General features: G+C 43.4%; 1 long non-coding RNA gene across 1 annotated transcript in view; it reads right to left on the bottom strand.

Annotated features, from left to right (window-relative positions):
* Window positions 1-4,869: 4,869 nt before the first annotated feature.
* Window positions 4,870-24,593, bottom strand: part of LOC135187749 (uncharacterized) — a 72,402-nt gene continuing 52,678 nt past the window's right edge. Inside the window, exon 3 of the long non-coding RNA XR_010307431.1 lies at window positions 4,870-5,109. This is a non-coding gene — a long non-coding RNA (uncharacterized LOC135187749). The remainder of the gene's footprint in view (window positions 5,110-24,593) is intronic.

Below are 24,593 nucleotides of genomic sequence, written 5' to 3' on the forward strand. Positions count from 1 at the left end.
TGTTCAAAATGGGTCTCATTTTGAGGGAATAAATTCATAAAAGCAGTTTAAATAAATGAAGGCAAAGTGGTGTTGTTCACCTTTGACTGTATAATTCAGGGCTCAAATGGCACAGCCAGGATATTTGGGAGCTAGGGTCAACACCTCTCTGTACGTGAGTCAGAAAAAATATTTCAATCAAACAGGTTTCTTGATTCCTTCGTCTCCTATAGGAGATTCTTATGCCCCCTACAATACCTATAAAAAAGTAATTCTTCCTGCAGAAGTTTTTCTATTTTTGATAGAAGGAAGGAAGGAAAGTATGAGTAGTAATGCAAATAGTGAATTTGACATGCCCCAAACCATCCCATCAACTGCTTGTTGACAGTGTTATAGACAAAAGGAAATGTCCCTCCATAGCTAGCTTTGAGCAGCTTCATAATTTTCAATACCATTGGCTGAAACTGGTGTGTATCTATCTATATATATATAGATATGTAAAGTTGAATTAAACATTAAGATTTATCCAGAAATGGATTTACCTCTTTTGATGAATATTAAAATAAATTATTTTCAAATTGACTCTTAAGAAAAGAAATCAGTCTGTGTTCGAGCTGAATAAATAAATCATACTAATGCAGTCCACTGACTTAAAGGAAATTGCTCTCAGGTCTCACTGCTGTAAATGCCCAGCCCACTCTTTATATTTCTGTCTTCTGCAGAGATCAAACACAGTTGTAATTGTTAACAGGGATTACACAGGAGATGTGCTCAACTACGCTCAGGCACTGGGTAAATAACTCTAAATTTCTTTTGATTTTCTTATTATCTTTCAGTCTGTTGCACAAGTGTAGGACTCTTGGAAACGTTTAGCATGACAAGTGTCAGTGTCCATTATTACCTAACATCATCAGAAACAGCCAGAACAAGAACAGGGGGAGCGGTTTCCAGGAATGATGAGGAAGGCTTTGTTTGGATTATCCCTTGCTACAGTGATTACCACTGATCAGCACCATGAGTGGTAGGTAATTACTCATTTTTTAGCCTCTTCTATGATGTCATTTCAAGAAACAAAGCTTTCATCTCTTTAAATGTTATCTCTTGCTTTGGCATACACTTCACTTGGACCAAATCGCATGTTCTAAGAGAAGTTAGGAAAAGAGCTACACTTTCCACATTTGCAAAATGTGGAGATATGTTTTTTTGCAAAAATTGGAAAGCCTTAGGATTTATCAAACATATCTGTCTTCCCTTTGTCACCTAGCATCTTGAAAAGTAAGATCTCCTGCTAGAATAACTGCACTTTTTCATTAGACTGCTGTAATTAATTATTATAAAAATACTTTCAGAGTACAAATCATGTGTTCTTCACATGCTTAATTAGTAGGAGCCTGCATCAGTGCCTAATGGAGTCAGTGAAAGACCTTGAACTGATGGCAGTTAATGAATCAAATTTTTTGTTGCTAGTCAGGTTTAATAGGCTTTTCAAAGGAAGCAGTGAAGGGCTGATAGAACATCTGACTCCATTCCTTTTAAATAATTTTCTTTTCATCTTTTTCAGAGAGATGTTCAGAAGCTGTTGACAAGAGACTTGCTGTATTTCAGCTGAAACAGAAGACAAACTTCCCCTTTACTTCAGTAGCAACATATTTTTATTTGCCCTAAGCTCTTCTCAAAGGTCTTCCTGTAATTTTAGATATGTGCTTTACCTACAAGACAACAGATTGTTTTGCAGGACCATAACAAAACCTCTGAGTCAGTGGAATTGGATCTTTTGGGGCCAGCAGGTACTTAAGGCATGTACTGTAATAAGGCACGATATTATGTTAAGAAACACAGTTGATCTATACCATACACAAATGTTTAAACATTTGGCAGCATAGAGGCTGACAGGCAAAAATGTTAGTTCTGACTGCAGCTGGTTAACTTGTTAGAGTCACTCCTCTGAGAAATTTAAAACACTTATTACTTGTCGGGGTACAGAGGCTGGCGAGAGGCGAGATCGGGGTACTGACGACTCGAGACAGCAGCTTCTAGGCATCAGTACATCAGTACGATTTATTAAGGCAATGCAATGGTTTATATAGCCCCCAGAGAGGGTGTGCACAACCAGCCTGGGGCTGGCCGAAGTGGACAGTACAGATTGGCCCCAAGTTATGTGTAAGGCAGAGATAGGTTACCAGTGGTAAACAACCTGTGAGTACCACCCAGGGGGGCTGGCCAGGATCAGCCCCCTGGGGCTGTGTCCACCCCAGGGGCCTTCAATTACTAGGGTCAAGAGCTTGCATCCTTTATTTCATCTTTTTATTCTTTTTAAAACAAAGAGAAAAAACGTGTCCCTGTAGAAAAGAAGCATCACCTTTTCAATCACCACATGAAAGTACAGCTACAGTTAACAGAAGCAGTATTTTAAAAGGTGGTGGAGCTCTACGTACTTCTAAATGAAAGTTCTGCCTTTCTAATACACTTGAATTCACTTGGGGGAAAAATATCTCTACCTTTACTGAGCAGCAAGGCTTTATTCAAAGGAAATTTATGGTTAGGTGTTCTACTATTCATGTTACTATGATTCAGGGTATTAAAAAGTGGACCTGCAGAGAGTAAAACAAATGTTTGCATCCTTGTATCTCCTAACAGCTACCCTAACTTCAGTGCCAAGGCTGTTCTGAATTAGGGCAGCAGCCACAGAATCACAGAATGTTAGAGATTGGAAGGGACACTGAAAGATTATCTAGTCCAGCCCCCCCTGCCAGAGCAGGATCACCTAGATTAGGTCACACAGAAACGTGTCCAGGCAGGTTTTGGATATCTTCAGAGAAGGAGACTCCAAAGAACTGAAACTGCACAGAGAGGGCCTGAAACAATCTGGCACTCTCCCTTTGCAGCTGAGCCAGGCAAGCAAGAGGAGATGTGGAAAGGAACTACCCACCAAACTGGGTGAAGTGGTTGCCACACCAAAACACTGTCCTGCCATTCAGCAAGACTTGGACAGACTAGAGGGCTGGGCAGGAAGAAATGTCAAGTGTAGAGTCATGCACATGGGAAAGAACAACCCCAGGGATCAGTATAGGTTGGAGGCTGACATGTTGGAAGGCAGCGAAAGGGAAAAGGATCTGGGGGTCCTAGTTAATGGGGGGCTGACCATGAGCCAACAGTGTACTCTGGTGGCCAGGAGGACCAACGTCATTTTGGGGTGTATTAGAAGGGCTGCTGTTAGTAAGTCAAGAAAGGTTCTCCTGCCCCTCTACTCTGTCCTGATGAGGTTGCATCTGGAGTACTGTGTCTAGTTCTGGACCCCCCAGTTCAAGAGGGACATAGAACTGCTTGAGAAAATCCAGCAAAGAGCCACAAGGATGGTTTCAGGGAATGCAAAGAGCCTGAGGGAGCTGGGGCTCTTTAGCTTGGAGAAAAAGAGACTGAGCAGTGACCTCATTGGTGTTTATAAATATGTAAAGAGTGAATGTCAGGAGGATGGAGCCAGGCTCTGCATGGTGATGCCCAGTGACAGGACAAGGAGTAATATGTGGAAGCTGAAGCATAGGAGGTTTCATTTAAACATGAGGAGGATTTTTTTTCCCTGTAAGGGTGATAGAAGACTGGAACAGGCTGCCCAGAGGAACTGTGGAGTCTCCCTCTCTGGAGATATTCAAAACCCATCTGGATGAGTTCCTTTGTGATCTGTTATAGGTGACCCTCCTCTGGCAGGGAGTTGGACTGGATGAGCTTTCAAGGACCCTTCCAGCTCCTGACATTCTGTGATTCTGTGAAGTACAAAGAAGTATAATCTGCCTCTGAGATATGGATATCAAATAAAGAGGAGATGCAACTCCAAGAATCTTCCAATTTACATCAAGGTTGCATCTGCCCCTGGACCTAGTACAGAGCTTTATAATAAGATATACCAATTCTGGACTGACAGATCTAAATACCTATGGTAAGGCAACTTAGGTCCAAAAGTAACCACCTGAATGAATCCAGGCTTTCTATCTTCCAAAATTCTTTCATCTCTTCCACCTTCAGGAAGAGCTGTAAGAAACCAATGTATCCAAGCACCAGATACCCAAAGACAACACTCTTACAAGGCTTGTTCTGTGTACACACAGAATGCTTACACCTCAGCCCTCAGTCCCATTCAGGGAGCATTAAGTGTCTGTTGACATGACTGCATATGGACTGCATCCACTCCACCCATCTACCCAGGTCTGAGACAGCTCCCATCCGGAAGCCATGCAGCAGCACTAACTGGATGCTGAGAGGCAAGGTATGATAACTCAGGCTCTGTGCCACACAGATTAGGTTACACAACTGCTGGCCAGAAATGCCTCACATCCGGCCCACTTAGATTACAGGGAGAACAGATTCATAACAATATGTTCTTGTACTCTCACACAGGTAGACATACTTCATATTTTCTCAAAACATAACAGTACAATTCCCACACCTTCCTTTATTGGCAGATGGTTTCAGAGGGGAAGGAAGTAGTTTTACTGTACTCAGTAACTATAATCCATTTCCTCGTCGAAAAAGGATAGCAACACCTTTTTGAACTACTCAAGTATCAACTGAAATTTTGCAGAGGAACTTGTGAATAAAACATTAAACGAGTTCAATAAGCAAAGAAAAATATCTAAGGGTATCTAAATGTGGCAGAGCACATCGAAAAGTATATAGGCATACTTCTAATTCAGTTTGTCTATAGCAGAAGTTCAACACATGATCTGATTTGTGTATGCACTGGAGAGGTGTTAGCTCAAAGCCACTACAACTGCAGGACTTACAGACAGGCAGAAACACATTAAGTCAGTATAGGAACAAGCAGCAAAGCAATGGGACTGAAAACCTGTAAAATAAAGATAGATATTAACAGAATATTTATCGATTAATAAATGGCCATACATGTACCTGATATAAAACAAGAATCCTGCAACAACAGAATTGCTAATAGGCTGCAAAAAAAAACCCCATCCTACTAAGCCAAATGTTGTGATAAAAAGTAAAAGCTATGCATAACAAACAAACTTCTCTGCTGAAGAATGTCCTCTTGTCTCCAGCCTTCTCAGAAGGTAACTTAAAAACACAGTGCCCGGTCCTTCGGATTGGCCTGTAGGACTCCAAGGTCACAGAAACAAGCTGTAATTAAAAAGGGTGTAATGAGGAAAGGTCATGAAAAATGAATAGGAACATGACCCGACACTACACAGCAGAGAAGTACAAAAACAAGCGGGGTGGGAAGGCGCCAGCCAGAATGCTTTCCTATCTAATCAGCTGTGTCTCTGATAAAGGAGGAAGTAAGTTAAGGGAGGGAGTCTCCATCACTTTAAACAATCCCCAGGACTCCATTTCTGCGAGGCTAATGTAGTGTTTTTAGGATTGGGGCCAAGAGAATACTAAAAGGAAGCTTAGCAGTCACTATTTGTCAGCTTCATATTTGCTGGAGAACAATAATGATCTGTTCGAACTAGGACAGCAAACACTTTTCCTAAGCCACTTATCAGTGTGAACGCAATGGTGCCTACTTCACTCCATGAAGCCTCACAAAACAAAGCCTGATCGACATCTCTGCCATGGCAAAGTTCTTCGTTCACATTGCAAATACCCAGTCCCCCACTGACTTTCACAGTTCACTTCTTCTTAGCTATCTCAACATTTCAAACACACTGTTCTGATCCCTCTTTTTTTGTAGCAGGCAACAGAGGTATACAAGAATCAGCTCTACTATAGTTTAAGGACTTGAGCACTCAAGGAGAAATGATCAGTAAATGTATTTGCAGGGTTGTCTACCATGTAACTATAGTTTTTGTAATAAGCAAAAGTTAATTCTTCCAGGAGAGAGGGAAAATAAACAAACAAAAAACTCAAACCAAATTAACAAACCTCTCCCCCCATCCCAGTCTTGAATTGAATAGACATAAGAATGGGGAGAACATTACTTATATCATAAGCTATTTTCTTGCTTTTTAATGTCCACAATTTGCTTTTAATTTCTCTATTAACTTTTCCCTTGTCAGGTAGCAGATGATGAGGTTTGCTACACTTTTCTCCATTACTTTATAAAGTTCTTACCCTTCAGTACTCCAGACAGTCCATGAAGTTACTTGCATACTGTAACCCAGGATATTGATTTTTGGTTTTATTGTGCATAAATTATATTCAAAGGGTGGCAAATATCTAAAATATATTTATTCTATTACCTATACCATTCATATTTAGCTGAATAATTTCTTATTGCAACTATAATGTTGTAAATAGCACAAGCTAGATCAACCTGCCTATGTGCAGCTGGCAAGCAGTGCTTAGAAAGCACTTCAATTTCAGAAGAAAAGAGCCCTCATGGTAGAATGAGGCAGATTATTTCAAAGACTGAATACTCATTGTATTTTTTTCTGTATAAGACTCATTTTAGCACTAATTATCTCTTGGAATATTGCTTATAAATCTGACAATTTCTGAACTCACTGCATGCTTTGCTGTATGTTAGCTGTTGAACTAGCTCTGTGCTTTGTTAGTGGCCTATTTCTGCTGGCAGGGAGTACGTTGCTTTATTTCTTGTATGGAGAAGTATTTATTTTTGTAGCAATTAAAAGCTAACAGAGAATTAAAAAAAATACACAGAAACTTGAGCTGGAAATCTGAAATAAGGAGAGCAGTCAACTTAAGATATGTATTTTCTAGAGTCCAATGGCTATTATGTGAAGCACCAATATCAATCATATAATTTTTAGGGTTGGAAGGGACCTCAAGGATCATTTAGTTTCAACCTCCCTGCCATGGGCAGGGACACCTCACACTAGATCAGGTTGCTCAGATCCACATCCAGCCTGGCCTCAAAAACTTCCAGGGATGAGGCCACCACCTACTCCAGCGTCTCACCACCCTCATGGTGAAGAACTTCTTTCTAACATCCAATTTGAATCTATCCACTTCTAGTTTTGCTCCATTCCCCCTAGTCCTATCGCCACCTGACACCTTAAAAAGTCCCTCACCAAACTAGTCAAACTGATCCATCTATCAAATTGATATCCATCCTCACACTAATGCTCTCTGTCAAAGCTATCTGAATTTAACACCTAAGGTCATTTTACCCGAACTGTGGTAGTTTACTCTGCATCCCATCTAACAGGCAGAATCATCAAATGGAACAGGCAGCAGGAAACTTCTCTAGTGTAATGGACCATGAGGATCTCTGCCTTGAGCAACTGAAGGTGACCACCAAATGAATACTGTCCAAATTGTCCGATGCCCATAGGAATTCTCCAGGAAGGCTCCACATTTTGAGAGTTCATTCATAAATATGTTCCAGCTCTTTGCTGCACTGGTTCCAGACAGCACTCCAAAACAGAACTGCACCATGTTTGAAATTATTGCTTTGGCTTTGATTCAATAATTACTTTAATGAGAAAAGTGAGTTGTTTATATTAAGATCTCTTACTTACAGAAGACAAGCTGCTAGAATTCATTAGTTATTATTAATGCAGGTATACAGAACATTGCAGGCTTCAGCTCCCTGGGATTGGGTAATTGTAAAAGGCTTTAAAGCGAAGTAGCTTCTTCATTTGCATGAAGGCCAAACAGCATCAAAGATTTTAAAAAGACTAACTGATCTGCATGTACCTTTTTACCATCTAAAAGCAAAAGCCATGGAACAAAAGATTTGAATATCTCACACAATATTCCACTAAATTCCAGAGCATGTTCAGATCCCTGTAAAAGTCTCCATTTGTACTCTGGATAAAAACATTGAGATGAGTTCTCCAGTTTGCCCTGTTCCATGTGACCCCTCATCACCACCATTTTAGAGTCAAGGGTTAAACATCTGTTTCCAAAACCAACCAATCTAATAATTTTCCATGCTTAAATCATTTCAAAGATGCTGAAACTACTTCTCCCCCAGTCCCATACTCAAACAATAACAAAGCCTTCAAAAGCTACAATGTGATACATTACAAAGTTGGAAACAAAGCTACATAAATTATTTTATTAAGACATTTCAATACCTTCTCAAGTTTCCTGAGCCTGAATTCTGAATTTTGAAGTTTGACCTAAAGTAAGTATTAAGGCAATATTCAGACACCATTAGGCTGCATTTGTGGCTGTGCTAGTTTGAAGCAAGCTAGAATGTTTTGGTGAGAAGAACTAGATTATAGGCTGTGAAAGGAAAACAATGGTGATGTCTGCTTCCCTCAGAGTCTTGCTGAAGAAGAAACAAAAGCATTAGATAACACTCTCACCATTTTGTCTCTCTTGTTTGGGCTGCTGACTGAGCTGCATCTCTCTAACACCCTCCACTCACCTTTGCTGCTTAACCTCTTGGCTGAACCTCTATTTTTCCTTAGGACTGGGGTAAGGTGGAGAGCGGCAAGGGGGAAGGTGCAGGGGTGGTTGAGAGCCCCTCCTGGGGACTCAGGTTTCTGGGAGGGGAGTTGTGTTTCTGTATTACCTTTTACCTTGTACATGTCTGTATATAACTGTATATACTGTAAATATCTGCTTGTATATTGTGCTAGCTGTAAAAAAATAGCTTCATTCATATTTCCAGAGCTGACTGAGCCTAGTCTGAGTGATTTCTAAAGTGTGGGGGGGCAGGGAACACCCAAATCATCACATATTTTTATTTGGTGCCCAACGTGGGGCAAATTCATTTTGAGTGACTGTTAATTAGCTCTGGGAATCAGAATGAAGCCAATGAAGCAGCTATTTTACTTAGTGGGGGCTATTGTGTGGCCTGTTTTCTGTTTTCTTGTGTATAATTGGATCAAAGTCCAAACTGGTTATTTTTTGCTTAATATAGTTTTTAAGAAGGTCAAAGCTAAACTTGCAACCCTTTTCTGGAGATGGGGGGATCTCATTCTTGGGTATGCTGCTTTTAATGTCACTGAAAATTTTACTAGTAATATTATAGGGGTATTTACCAATGAAAGTATTTCTGCATTATCTACCACACTGATGAGAGTGATCCAGCCCAAAACTGAGATGTCAGACCTTTGTTCAGGATTTTGTTCATGTCAGACTATGGCGTTTCTGTCAGGTGTGAATTTATGTCTTGTAATTTTGATTTTCATATTAATTCTGGCATTGTGTAAGAAAAATTCAAATGCAATGCCTGTAAGAACTAGGAAGGTCTATGTGTCCAAAACGAAAGGGACAGTGTCACAAAAACAAAGCAATTCAAACCAAAACAAAGATAATTCAGGGGCAGAGCAAAGGACAGCCACACCACCTCCCTTTCCAGATTCTGGGAAAGCTGCCAATAGTCCTAGTGGGAAAGATAACACGGCAGGATTGGCAGGCATCCCAGGAGTACAGGCAAATAATCAAAGCCAAGATGTTCCCTCAATTAATAGCACTAGTAACACTAACTCAGCCAGTTTGAATCCTCAGCCAGCAGACAACCAGAACCCTGTTAGCTCTAAGGCAGATCTGAACTCACAGATCTCAGGTCAGACCCCCAGTGATTCAAACCCTCCAGTAGACACATCAAAGTCTGTGGCAGCTCAGGCCACATTGGTGCCAGCCAAAGCCCGAGCAAAAACACCTTTGACAAAGTGTGATTCAAAAGAGGATATAAGAGAGGGTACCTCTGGTGAGGAAGAGGAGACATATAGTCTTTGGGACCTGGTGAACATGCTCAGATCCCAGTACTCTGATGAGAGGAGCGCTGTGAGGTTGGCTGCCAAGAAAGAGTATAGTTCAAATGAGTTTAAGAATGCTCTTAGAAAAGTTCTGTTTCTAGGCCAGGGACATCCAGATCAACAAGAGGAAGAGGAGAAGGATGACATCCAAGAATCCAACAATCCCCTCAGAGAGGTCAAGGAACTTAGAAAAGAATACTCAAGGGAATCAGGAGAGTCAATCCTAAGCTGGCTAGTGAGATGCCGTAGCATTGGTGCCAATGCCCTGCAGGTAGAAGACAAGTCTGCCAAGCAGCTAGGACCACTCACCAAGGAGAGTGGAGTGGACAAATACCTAGCAAGTACTCTTGGTAAGGTTAGCTTGTGGACATGCCTTCTATTGGCTGTGGCTAGGAGATATTCTTCCTGAGATGATCTGCCAAGGGCTGCCAAGAAGTGGAACACCATTGAGCAGGGAATTAAGCTTCTGAAGGAGTTTGCTGTGAAGGAAGTGCTTTATGGAGATCATGGCACACATGAGCCTGATGACATTCCTTTGGGAACAGGTCTCATGAAGAAGCTTATTAAGCTTGCTCCTTCATCCAATCTTGGACAGCAAGTTTCTATCAAGGAGTGATAATAGAAGGTCTATCACTGTTGGTGAATTCACTGACCAGCTCAGGCAGATAGAGGACAGCTTGTCACATTCTGGTTTAGTCTCTGCCATACAAACAATGACTAAAGAAATAAAGGGGATGAAAGATGGTATTGAGAATAGCATGAAAGAACTGAAGAAGGACCTTAAAACCTCAATTTCCAACCTGGCAAGAGATATCATCCCTGCATCATCTGAATGGGTGCATGTTTCTGTTGCGGAGGGCAGTAAAAATTCGTGGCCGAGAAGAAAATTTATCAAAAATAGATATTTTTTATTTTTACAAAACCCGCCCCCACAACTATATATACAAAGATTAATTTCGTTTGATAAACAGGTTCAGTTGCATGAGAATTCTACGAGGATACCATTAATAATCTGACTATATATATTTGGAAGTCAGTTTTTGGAAAAGGCTTTAGCTATTAATTAATAGCGGTTTTCTTACTAAATTAAGCTAAGCCAAATAACTCACTCAGGCTGGCTCGTGCAGTCGGTCTTCCTCCTCCAGCGGCTACAGGAGTCGTTAAGGGTCGTTAAGGGTCGTTAGGCAGACAAAGGTGTGCCTAACACCAAAGCAAGTCCTTTATCTCTCTGCAGTCCAGGCACAGGAGAGTGAGCGAACTCGTCCAGGCACAGGCAAAATCCAAAAGCGGGAACCCCAAAGGCGGGAAGACCCCCAATATTTATACCCTTCGCTAGACAAAGGGCAGAGTTACCACACTTTAGGCGCGAAAGCGCACGGCCAATCCCAGCCTGGCTCCAGCGCGGGAACTCACGGGGCAGTCGCCGCCCCCTTCTCGGCTGCAGGGCAGGCGAGGGGGGGGGGAAACCAGGCGGCTTTTCCCCTTTCCCCCCGAAGTCCGGGCAGGAGAGGAAATTAGGGGTACAGGACTCCAGGACATCCCACCCCGGTGGTAATGAGCATCTTTGTCTAGAACTTGAGTGAGAAGTGATCCCCCTTCAATTTAGGAACCTATTAATATATATATATGGCTTAGCCTTTTCCAACATTAACAATAGGTAATATATTAATCGCCCCAACAATATTTAACAATACTTAACAAGGCTTAACAATAGCCCAAACAGTATTAATAAAGCTACACAGTCAATTTGAAGATTGCTCTGTTCCTGGTAGAGCAACCAAGTTCATGGCAGAGCCTTAGATGCTCTGAGTCCATGGCTGGAGGTCACAGTCCGTGGGTCCTGATGCCATCATCCACTGGCCACCCCGGTGATATGACTCCATCTCTCGTGTAGCTGGTTCTCCTTTTCCCAGGTGCTGGTCAGGTGGTCAGGAACTGGTCCTCTGCCTCGACCTTAACCTGTAAGGAGACAAAAATCTGCCTCGGCCTATAAAGGCCAGGCTTAGCAATTAATAGTTGGGGACGATCCACCGTGCACTGATCCGGTGGCCTTTTGTACTGGGGCAGGTGGTCAGTGACCACGTGGCTCACCTAGGCAGCAGGTCTTTATTCTGGGGGCTTCTGTAGCTCTCCCCGTGACTGCTGACCATTAAAAGCTGCCGAGCCACTATTACACTAATTCAGTGTTTTGCCTCCCGTGTGGGAGACGAGAAAGGGTTAACCTTTCTGTCTGGGGACGAGCTGCAGTTCCCAGCGGGGGGGCTGCCGCTTCTGGGCGAGCCGCTCTGGGAGCCACCGCTGGGCGTGCCGCTGTCGCTGGCCCTGAGTTTCTCTCGGCTGCCTCTGGATTTTGCAGCCGATTTCTGAAGGCACCGCACTAGATCCTTCAGCTGCCAGTCTGCCAGCTGCCTTAAAACAGTTTTTGGTACCCCTAAAGTCAGGGCTTGTCTATACCAGCTGTTCTTTTCTCTGGGTCTCCAGTCACTCTGTTGGTCTCTGCCCCTTCCCCTCGGGGAGAAGCCTGAAGGACCCGTCCCCCTGGGGGGGCAGTCCTGCACTGGCCGGACCTGCCTGCGCAGAGTCCTGGGATTTTCTGGGGGAGAAGCACGAGACTGTCTCTCCCCAGCCCCTTTTCCTTCAGGAGACCCAAACCCAAACTGCAGCCCGTGGGCATTCAAGTCAGTTAACAGTTCAGCCCAAGTCATTACGTGCTCTTTAGCACCATCGTTCTCTGCATTTTCTCCAAGCACACGTTCAATTTTCTCAACGTTCCTCATTAGTTGGATTTGCAGAGTTGCTGGCAAACCCTTCATAATAGGGTGCAGTCTCTCCGGGTCCACAGGGGCATAAAATGGGCAATCATAATGTCCCTTATCATAGATAGCCTGGACACAGGCAAGTCTGCGGAGAGCAGTGATGAGCTCAGAGGAGCTGGTGACCTTTAGTTCCGTCGGCTCCCCCCGGTAGGCTGGGCGGACACTGCTTGCCCAGTAGGCTATCCGGGCGGTGAGGCTGTGTGTCCCCTCGGGTTCACGTGTCAGGAATACATCGTCCCCCCAGTCTCCAGCAGCTTCCTGCGAGTCTAGAAGGACCCGGTCCCCACCGGCTCGGGACACTCGATACACATAGTCAGCGACTGAGTCCCCAGGATCTCTCGCATATTTGACTTGTAAGTCACTGAGCTGTGCATCTGTAAACTGTTTTTTGATCACGGTGGTCCCTGCACCGCCTTTCCTGCCCTTCACGGACTCAATTCTTATCACAGGCAACACGTGCCTCTGCACCGCGGCGCCCTCCTCACCGGAGCTCTCTTCACCGCTAGCTACGGGAGAGTCCGGTCGGGACCTGCGCTTTCTGCGTGGCTTTGAGGCTTTCTGCCGCGCAGAGGCATGTGCAGAGGAATTCTCTGAGTCTCTGGCAGAGTCTTTTGTGCCTGGTTGCGGGGAACTCCTCTCCCCCGAAGAGCCCCTCGGGGCATTCTCTGCCTTTCTCCCCGATTCCCGCGAATCACTCCATTCAAATTCAGACACGGAGACCGAAGAGGTGGTGTCTGCAGGCGTTACAAGCCTTTCTTTCATCCGGGCAGTCAGTGCCGCGGTCAGGCTCTTTGTCTGCGCCAGCATGCTTTCCCAGATACTTTGGCATTTAGCTTTTTCGGCTAATAAATCCTTTTCCAAGGCCTGAATTCTTTTTTCATAATTTTCAAATTCGGCCAGAGTCTGGGTCACGACTGACCCCAGAACAACAGAGAAATGCTCCATTGGAGACTCAGTAATCACAGGGTCTGAGCGCTCAGCTAATTTCTCCAGGATTTTCTCCGGATTTTTACAATTTTTCTGAGCCCAAATTAAATCAAGACCTGTGATTAGGCATCCCTTTTCTTGTAGAAATTCTATGATTGAACTACCCTGCATACACTGCGCCATAAGGTTGCGGAGGGCAGTAATAATTCGTGGCCGAGAAGAAAATTTATCAAAAATAGATATTTTTTATTTTTACAAAACCCGCCCCCACAACTATATATACAAAGATTAATTTCGTTTGATAAACAGGTTCAGTTGCATGAGAATTCTACGAGGATACCATTAATAATCTGACTATATATATTTGGAAGTCAGTTTTTGGAAAAGGCTTTAGCTATTAATTAATAGCGGTTTTCTTACTAAATTAAGCTAAGCCAAATAACTCACTCAGGCTGGCTCGTGCAGTCGGTCTTCCTCCTCCAGCGGCTACAGGAGTCGTTAAGGGTCGTTAAGGGTCGTTAGGCAGACAAAGGTGTGCCTAACACCAAAGCAAGTCCTTTATCTCTCTGCAGTCCAGGCACAGGAGAGTGAGCGAACTCGTCCAGGCACAGGCAAAATCCAAAAGCGGGAACCCCAAAGGCGGGAAGACCCCCAATATTTATACCCTTCGCTAGACAAAGGGCAGAGTTACCACACTTTAGGCGCGAAAGCGCACGGCCAATCCCAGCCTGGCTCCAGCGCGGGAACTCACGGGGCAGTCGCCGCCCCCTTCTCGGCTGCAGGGCAGGCGAGGGGGGGGGGGAAACCAGGCGGCTTTTCCCCTTTCCCCCCGAAGTCCGGGCAGGAGAGGAAATTAGGGGTACAGGACTCCAGGACAGTTTCTGCAGTCAGGAACAGACACCCACCACCTGCAAGGCAATTCCAGCCCAGAAGGAGACAAATTCCACCTAGACATTAGCAATCACGTGCGTCACTGTGGATAATTCTGCGTGACCAGTACGGTGAGAACATGAACAAATGGAATGGTCAACCTACTTCAGCTCTTTCAAAGAGAGTCAGGGAACTGCAGAGGGGCAGAAACAGAGGCAGCAATGCCAGAAAAGTAGCTGTCACTTCTTCAGCTGCCCAGAGCAATTGCAATTATTCCAACAACACCAATCACTGTGTATACCCTACATGCCATATTCAGCATTAAGGGTGCCCTGCCTCCAGCCAGGAGGAGGAAAGAGATAGTGGAGAGAACCGAATCTATTGGAATGTATTCATTAGGTGGCCTGGCAGTTCAAAAGTTCGGAAATACAGGGCTTTAGTTGACACAGGTGCTCAGTGTACTTTGTTGCCATCCAACTCCAAAGGGACAGAGTCCATATCCATTTTTGGAATCACTGGTGGATCTCAAGAGTCAACTAAGTTACAGGCTGAGATCAGTTTAACTGGTAAAGAGTGGAAGACACATACTATTGTAACTGGTCCTGATGCGCCTTGCATTCTGGGAATTTGACTTTTTGAGACAAGGTTGTTTCAAAGATCCTAAGGGTCACAAATGGGCTTTTGGAATAGCATCTGTAGAGATTGAGGATGGTAAATTGAAATTGTCCATCTGACCTGAACTTTCAGATGAATCTACAGTTGTGCGACATCATGACATAGAGGACCTGGAAGTGCCAACTGCTACTCAAACTGTTCACCACAGGCAGTACAGAACTAACTGTGACTCTTTGTTGCCCATTCATCAGCTGATTCATCAACTGGAGAGTCAGGCTGTCATTGAGAAAGCTCATTTACCTTTCAACAGTCCCATCTGGCCTGTGCGTAAGCTTAATGGAGACTGGAGACTGACAGTTGATTTTCGTGCCCTCAACGAGGCGACCACCCATGAGCGCAGCTGTGCTGGAACTCCAGTACGAGCTGGAATCAAAGGAGGCTAAATGGTATGCAACCATAGACATTGCTAATGCTTTCTTCTCTATTCCCATAGCAAAGGAGTGCAGGCCTCAGTTTGCATTCACCTGGAGAGGAATCCAGTACCAGTTCAATTGTTTGCCTCAGGGGTGGAAACACAGCTCAACCATCTGTCACTCAGTCATCCACAATGCACTGGAGAAAGGTAAAGCTCCAGAGCACATCCACTACATCGACGACATCATTGTGTGGGGCCAAACTGCTGAGGAAGTCTTCGAGAAAGGTAACAAAATCATTGACATTCTGTTGCAAGCAGGTTTTGCCATTGAGAGAGACAAGGTCAAAGGACCTGCCAAAGAAATTCAGTTTCTGGGAGTGCGGTGGCAGGATGGTCGCCGTTACATTCCTCAGGATGTGATCAACAAAGTCTCCACCAGGGCAGTACCTACCAATAAAAAGGACACACTTTCTTTCTTGGGTGCAGTGGGATTTTGGAGACTACACATTCCTGGTTTCAGTCAGATTGTCAAACCTCTGCACGATGTGACTCGTAAGAGAAACAATTTTGAGTGGGGACTTGAACAACAAGCAGCCTTTGATCAGATCAAGCGAGTAGTCCATGCAGTGGGCTTGGGACCTGTGCAATCTGGTCTGGACATTAAAAACATTCTGTACACGGCTGCCAGTGACAATGGTCCAACTTGGAGTCTTTGGCGGAGAGCTGCAAGTGAGACATGTGGTCGTCCACTTGGTTTCTGGGGTCATAGCTACAGAGGTTCAGAGGCAAATTACACTGCAAGAGAGAAAGAGATACTAGCAGCCTATGAAGGAGTGAAAGCAGCTTCTGAAGTGATTGGAACTGAGTCACAATTGCTGTTAGCTCCTAGCTTGCCAATTCTAAACTGGATGTTCAAAGGCAAAGGTTCATCACCGCATCATGTCACAGATGCAACCTGGTGGCTGAACGTGAGAATTGGCCTATCCTTTACCTCTACACCGACTCATGGATGGTAGCCAATGCTCTATGGGGTTGGCTAAAGGACTGGAAGAATGGTTGGCAGAGGAAAGGAAAGCCTGTTTGGTATGCTGATCTATGGCAGGACATTGATGCACGGCTGGAGAGAACTCCAGTGAAGGTGTGGCACGTAGATGCACACATGCCTAAGAGCAGAGCCACTGAGGAACACCAACATAACCAGCAGGCAGACCAAGCTGCTAAGATTTCTCAAGTTGATACCAACTCTGATCTTGACCTTGATTGGAAACACCAAGGTGAACTGTTCTTAGCTCGGTGGGCTCATGACTCGTCTGGACATCAAGGCAGAGATGGAACATACCGATGGGCTCGTGATAGGTCAATTGACTTGTCCATGGACGCTATCACCCAAGTCATCCATGACTGTGACATTTGTGCTGCTATTAAGCAGGCTAAGAGAATCAAGCCCTTATGGCATGGTGAGAGATGGTCTAAGTACAAGTATGGTGAAGCCTGGCAGATTGACTACATCACTTTGCCTCGATCTCGTTCTGGCAAGCAGTATGTGCTAACGATGGTGGAGGCCAGCACTGGATGGCTGGAAACCTATCCAGTTCCACATGCTACTGCACATAACACCATTCTTGGGTTGGAGAGACAGAACATGTGGAGACATGGAACTCCAGAGAGAATCGAGTCAGACAATGGTACTCATTTCAAGAACAATCTTGTGAAAAATTGAGCCAAAGAGCATGGTATTGAGTGGATCTATCACATACCATTCCATGCTCCAGCTTCAGGGAAGATTGAGCACTACAGCGGTTTGCTGAAAACCACCCTAAAAGCCATGGGGGTTGGAACTCTGAAAAACTGGGACAAACATTTAGCAGAAGCTACCTGGTTGGTAAATAGTAGAGGTTCAGTAAACAGAGCAGGACCTGCACAATCAGACTTGGTCCAAACAGTAGACGGTGATAAAGTTCCTGTTGTACGTGAAAAGAATCTGTTAGGGAAAACTGTTTGGGTATTTTCTCCTTCGGGCGAAGGGAAACCTGTCTGAGGGGTGGTGTCTGCTGAAGGTCCTGGTCACACCTACTGGGTAATGCAGGAGAATGGTGAAATCCATTCCACAGAGAAATCTAACCTTAGCTGAGAGAGTTTAAATTCAGAGTGTATAATAGAAGCTGTTAGGAGTTTTCTGTTCTAAGTACCATCGGTGTCCAACACTGAAAGAATCTACAAGAGAATCTACAGTACATGAGCACAAACCCAATGTCACCTGGGAGTCCCTGTTCTTGTCTCATCTGTGAGGAGACAAACTGTTCTGAACTTTTGAATCACCTACATTTGAGACAGCCAGAATGAAGTGTGAACTGAACTTGTAATATTCATTAGTGTAAATATTGGTTTAGATTAGTTTACATCAGATCTCAGCAATACTCTGAGTGAAGTAGATGGGGGTGGATTGTGCTAGTTTGAAGCAAGCTAGAATGTTTTGGTGAGAAGAACTAGATTATAGGCTGTGATAGGAAAACAATGGTGATGTCAACTTCCCTCAGAGTCTTGCTGAAGAAGAAACAAAAACATTAAATAACACTGTCGCCATTTTGTGTTTCTTGCTTGGGCTACTGACTGAGCTGCATGTCTCTAACACACCCTTCACACTTATTAGCTTGAGTGGAGTTTTAATGCTTGCAATCAATGCATAACTATGCAGCATTCCCAAGGATATGCAATTATATGCAGTTTTTGGGGAAGAAACAAAATCCACTGTCACTTGAGTTAGTGCTTCCTCTGATAACCCTTTGCCTACGTAATTAATCATCACTCGTGAAACGTTACTACAAGTTCCAAATATAATTCTACACTGCTCCAAGTGTACAAGTCACTTTTTCTGACAGTAATTTGTTTCTTGATATCATGGTTTTGAGTTTTGCTGAATTAAGATAAAGAAAAAACAAGAGGCACTTGACCTGTTACCCAAGATACCATGAAATTCTTGATTAAGGGGCAAAAATAGAGGCAATCACTTTTTATATTTTCAGGACAAACTAAGTTAAACAATTCATTAAAGGACACTTCTGTGAGCCTTTTCTACATTATTTTTTTCATGTGTTCCTTATGTATGAATCTAAAAGAAAATTCCCCTCCTCCCCCCCCCAAGACTGTACATGCTCCAGGGGCTTATGTTTCAGTTAAAGTAACATCCCACTATAAGTAATATCACACCTAATTAACAGGGAAATTAAACTGTTTTGACAAATATGTTTTAATAAGGAGAATAAGTATTCTCTAGAATTCTTTATAAACAGACAATACTTGTGCTCAACATAAACATTAAAAAACAAGCAAACAATCAAAAACAAAGGTAGTTTAAACAGAATACCTAATTTTGATGTACCTGTTTAGTATTAGTTACTCTACATCTGACTTGCATTCGTCAGAGATGGTATCATTCAGGTGATTTATACCCTTCAGAAGACATCCCAACTTTATGTGTAAGTGGATTTTTAAAGTTTCTAAAAGGCTGCAACAGTTTTTCACACACTTAACAGTATCATAGAATTGGTTTGGTTGGAAAAGACTCCTAGGGTATAGAGCCCGACTGTCAGCCAAACACCACCATAGCCATTAAACAACATCCTCAAATGCCATATCCACACATTTCTTGAACACCTCTAGGGGACAATGACTCCACCACCTCTCTGGGTGACCTATTCCAATGCCTGACTACTCTTTCAGTAATATTTTTTTCCCTAATGTCCAAACTGAACCTCCCCTGATGCAACTAGAGGCCGTTTCCTCTGGTCCTATCTCCTGACACAGAGAAAAAAGACTGACACCACCCCCACCCCCCCCTTATTACAACCTTCTTTCAGAAGGTTGTAGAGAGCAATGAGGTCTCCCCACAGCCTCCTCTTCTCCAGATCACACTGCCCTGGTTTCTCTAGACCCTTTGCAGCTTTGTTGCCCTTCTCTGAACATGCTTCAGCACCTCAATGTCTTTCTTGTAGTGAGAGGCACAAACCTGAATTTAGTATTTGTGGCGAGGTTGAGTACAAGGAACATAATCACTTCCCTATTCCTGCTGGCCACACTTCCTGATCCAGGCTAAGATGTTGTTGGCCTTCATGGCCACCTGAGCACACTGCTGGCTCATGTCAACTAGCACCCTAAGGTTCTTTTTCAGGCAGGCCCCTTCCTCCCCACCAGCTTGCCTTTCAGCACATGGGGATGGCCTGTTCCTGTGCCTTTAAGAGTTCCCTCTTGGACAGTGTCCAGTCTTCCCAGACTCCCTAGGCCCTCAGGACTGCCTCCCAAGGGACTCTGTTCACCAGTCTCTGAAACAGGCAAAAATCTGTGCATGAGAAGTCACAGGTGGCAGTTTTACAGACCCTCCAACTTTTCCAACAACTGCATTTCATGATCACTGTGGCCAAGACAGCCTCCAACCACTATACTGACCATAAGCCCTTCTGTGTTCACAAACAGCAGGTCCAGCAGGGCACCTTCCCTAGTTGGCTTCATCACCAACTGTGTCAGAAAGTTATCTACAAACTCTAAGGAGTTTTGGGACTGCTCCCTCTTTGCTGTGTCATAGTTGCAGCAGACATCAGGGAAGTTGAAGTTCCCCCCAGGAACAAAGGCCAGCTATCATGAGACTTTTACCAGATGCTAAAGACTATTTTAGGTGTCTCTTCCTCCTGGCTGGGTGGTCTATAACATGCTCCAACTCAGATATCTGCTTTGTTGGCCTTGCCCTGATTCTTAGTCACAAACATCACCATCAGCAACCTCAATGCAATCAAAACACTCCCTAACATACAGGGCCACACCACCACCTCTCCTTTTTTGCCTATCTCCTCTGAAGAGTTCATAGACATCAGTTGTAGCACTCCACTGGTGTGAGACATCCCACAATGTTTCTGTGATGGATACTGTATCATATTTTTTCTGATAGGCAATGGCTTCCAGCAATTCTTGCTTGTTTCTCACACTGAGTGCATTAGTGCAGATGCACTTCAGCTGGTCTAAAGGGTCTTGCCACCTTTTTGTGCTGAGAAATCCCAGTTTCTACCTGGCTGCTTTCAGGTGCTCCTATGCTGCCCTCAGGCTTATTTCTAGCCAACCAGTTTTGTGCCTTTCCATCTCCAAATCTAATTTAAAGCTCTTTTAATGAGCCCTGCTGGCTCCTGGGCTTCCCCTCTTAGACAGGTGTATCCTGTCTTTTGCCAGGAGGCCTGGTGTCCTGTAAATCAACCCATGATTAAAGAACTCAAAGTCATGTTGGAGACACTAGGCTTGGAGCCAGGCATTGACCTCCCAGCTCTTCCTGTTTGTCCCTTCATCACACCCCATGACTGTGGGGAAAGAAGAGAACACAACTTGCACTTGCAATCCCTTGACTAGTCATTCTAAGGCCCTGAAGCCTCTCTTAATTGCCCTTGGACTTCATCACTGCTTGCCTGAAAGCAGCAGATAGTAGACTGAAGACCACACCTGGAAAGGTAACTTCTCACTTCATTAGCCTAGGCCCCTGGGAGAGAGCAGACTTCTCAAAGATATGAGTCTGGCCTTCATATCAGACCTTCCACTCCCTTCAGAAGCCCATTATGAAGACCAAACCTTGGCAACTCCTCCAGTTTGGCTAGTCCATCCCCCATGTCACTGTTCTAATTCTCTTTGCAGAGCCATAATTAGTGTGCAAATAATTAGTATATTCCAAAAATTAGAGGGTTACCTACATATAGCAAATTAAACTGAAATATGAAGAGGGCACAGCTTTTAAGTCCAACACCTGGACTATCAGATGAGTTTTAAAAATTTGGATGATAACAACACTACGAACAAGAAGATGCAGACCTTTTTTACCCTCTTTTCTTCATTTTTGTAATTTCCACTAAATAAATTAGATTTGGATTTTGAACACCGAGAGGTAAGTACTGAAAGGACTTATTTGAAGAAAATTGACAACACGTAGAAAAAGCTCTCCTAATTATACACAAACCTAAGCATCATTTTTCAGGTTGAATTAATAACACCAGTGGAGCGCCTGGGTAAAATGACTCTTTGTTCACCAATATGATTAGATGGTCATAGTCCACTTTATTTCTGTGATGCAGAGACTTATATGCTTTCCTGCAAGAGGCGTGCTCCACCAAGATTGGTTACATATAGAGGGTACAGAGTTACATGTGTGGCATGGATAGGTCAATATACCATAACAATCTGAGGATCAGCCTCTGGGACTGGCTAACTGTGCAGCTGGCACTCCACCCCCTGCAACTGCATGTGAGGAGTTGCTACCCAGTGCCTGGTATCAAACTCCCAATATGGATTCAAGGATGCTCCCAGCACGGGTTGCTCATGTTTATCATTTTGTGTCCTCTGCTAGCAAGAATCTCTCCAACATTGAATGAGCAAATATCCATGATTTTATGTTATTGATCAAGTTAGAAACAGTCAATTATTCTACTGGGACCATTCTTAGGGCATTAAACAGTGTGATGATCTATAATTAAAAAACTACAGTTCTAAGGCTCAAATTTTGATGGGATGTTCTGGAACATCACAACAGGAGGTCATCCAGACTTCTCAGTCCTGAGATTCTAGTCTATCCCTTCTTCCTAGCCACCAGTCCTTTTACCCTTTTATATTCATTATATACAGTATGTGTTGCAGGCTGGCATCGTGTACCACCATGTAATGGGCCTTGCCGGCTAATACCATGAAAAGATTTTCCTCACAGTAAGGTAAATCCAGATTGTTTACATATGAGGCTTCTGGATTTTTGCACTGCCTGAAGGTAGGTACAAACAGACGAAAAATCCAATCTTGGCTCTGTACCCTTATCAATATGTTTGCAGCCACAAAATAGGACAGGTGTTTTCCACTGTGCCAGAAGTCACCCACAAAGCCAATAGTCAGCCTGTCTACCATCTGGAGCTCAGAAGCACTTGCACTCCATCATCTCCCATTTCAGTGTGACTAATTTATTTTACAGGTGCCTTGTTGCAGTCCATTTACACTGAAAAAAAAAAAAAAACCAAACAAAAAAAACAACCAATCCAACCAACCAACAAACCTTCTTGGGCACTGGCTTCAGTGTTTGCAAACCTGATCTCATAGTGGCATAATTACAACATTTGTTTTGTGACTCATTCAGTGATTACGTGCCAACTGCTAACTGGCCACTCCTTGTCACTCACTATTTGTCAGCACAATGTTTATCCAAACCAGAATGTGCTGACCAAAAAGAGAATGCTGTTAAAAATGCACTTAAATTAAATCACAAAGTTGCTCCTCTTCTTTTTTTTTTTTTTTAAACCTCCCTGTGTAATTTTTGTCATGCACGACACAATCACTGAAGATGTGTATCCTATACATTGAAAAATCATAGCAGTTTTTGGTGTAGTTTCAATTCTTCTCTGTTACATTTTAAACAGATTTAACAACAAAGCCTTAAAAAGACTTTTAGTGCCTTCAGATGTGCATTGACTTTAGATTAAGAATATGCTCCTAAGCCCATCCCTGATGTTTTCTACCACAGAACAAGGGCAAGTTGCTTGCTAAAACTCATATGAGTCTCTACACACTTGCCCAGGTAATGCTGGAGGAGAAAGCGGAATGGAGAGCAGATAGGGACAGTGATAGCCTGGCTTACCCAAAGGCCTTCAAAGGTATCTGAGAAAAGGTTTCTTTACATTTCAGACTCCACAAATTCTGCTAGCACATACAATTTACACAATTAATCACTGTCATCTGAGATGAATAATACAACGTTCTACTATACCAAGCTGAAAGTATTACACGTTAAAGAAGCCAGTACACAGCAATTTTGGTGATTCTTGCAGTATGACTGTGCAATCTCAAGATATATGAAAAATTTGGTTAATGACATATAATGTTCAAATAAACATCAGTTGGCTGCTTTTAGAAATTAAATTTGACTTTCTGTTAAACCAAGGCCAAGATGGAGAGAGAAACAACATTTCAAGATGCTAGAAATACCATTCAAATTATACTTGAAATGCTGAACCTTATAACCACCATGCAGATAGGCCAAATAACTGCTTTTAAGACTTGAACTGATCTACTGGTTGCACATACACACAGTTTGATATACACAGTAGTGTACAGCTGTCAAACCAACACAGTCTTGCAAATATAAGCTGACAGGTACAGAACTGTAAATTTTTTTTCAAAAGTTACCAAAGTGGTAGACAAAACTCCAGTATTTCATTTACTGGAAAAGACCTTGTAGTAGCCTTCCAATATCTGAAGAGGGCCTATAGGAAGGCTAGGGGGGGGCTATTTCCAAGGTCTTGTAATGACAGGATGAAAAGTAATGGGTTAAACTGGCAGAGGGGAGATTTAAACTAGATGTTAGGAAGAAGTTCTTTCCAGTGAGGGTGGTGAAACACTGGCTCAGATTACCCAGGGAGATTGCAGATGCTCCCTTTCTGTAGGTGTTCAAGGCCAGGTTGGATGAGGCCTGGAGTGACCTGTTCTAAAGGGACATGTCCCTGCCTATAGGGGGGGCAGGTAGGAACTGGATGATCTCTGAGGTCCCTTCTAACATAAACCATTCTATGATTCCATGATTTAAATTTAATTCCTTCTACTCAGCCACTGTAAGGATGGCCCTGGACAACCTGCTTTAGATGATGCTGTTTTGAGTAAAAGCATTTAGCAAGACAAAGTCAACAGGTTCCCTGCACAGAATCACAGAAACATTCAGGTTGGAAAAGACCCTCAGGATCACCATGTCCAACCTATAACCCCTCTGTAGTTCTAAAAGAAGAGCTCTATGAAATGAAATCAAAAGGACAATGGAAACTATCAGTGTTCTGCTGAGTTCTAAAGCTGATGTCAAAGAAATAACATATTTTAATTTATTTATTATTTTTTAGTTCCCATTTGGTTCTTCTAGAACTAAGAGAAGTCTCAGGGGTGACCTCATTGCTGTCTACAACTACCTGAAGGGAGGCTGTAGCCAGGTGGGGATTGGTCTCTTCTCCCATACAGCCATCAACAGAACAAGGGGACACAGTCTCAAGTTGTGCCAGGGGAAGTATAGGCTGATATTAGGAGGAAGTTCTTGCCAGACACAGTGATTTCCCATTGCAATGGGCTGCCCAGGGTGGTGGTGGAGTTGCCATCCCTGGAGGTCTTCAAGAAAAGCCTGGATGAGGCACTTAGTGTCATGGTCTAATTGACTGGCCAGGTCTGGGTGATCTTAGACATCTCTCCCAACCTGGTTGATTCTATGAATAGCTAAAGCTACCCTTGTGATTATACTCTGGATTATATCTATGTAAAAAATGCCTTGGAAAGGAATTATTAACCTACAGTAAACACATG

This window comes from Pogoniulus pusillus, chromosome 2, assembly GCF_015220805.1.
Source record: "Pogoniulus pusillus isolate bPogPus1 chromosome 2, bPogPus1.pri, whole genome shotgun sequence".
Lineage (NCBI taxonomy): Eukaryota > Metazoa > Chordata > Aves > Piciformes > Lybiidae > Pogoniulus > Pogoniulus pusillus.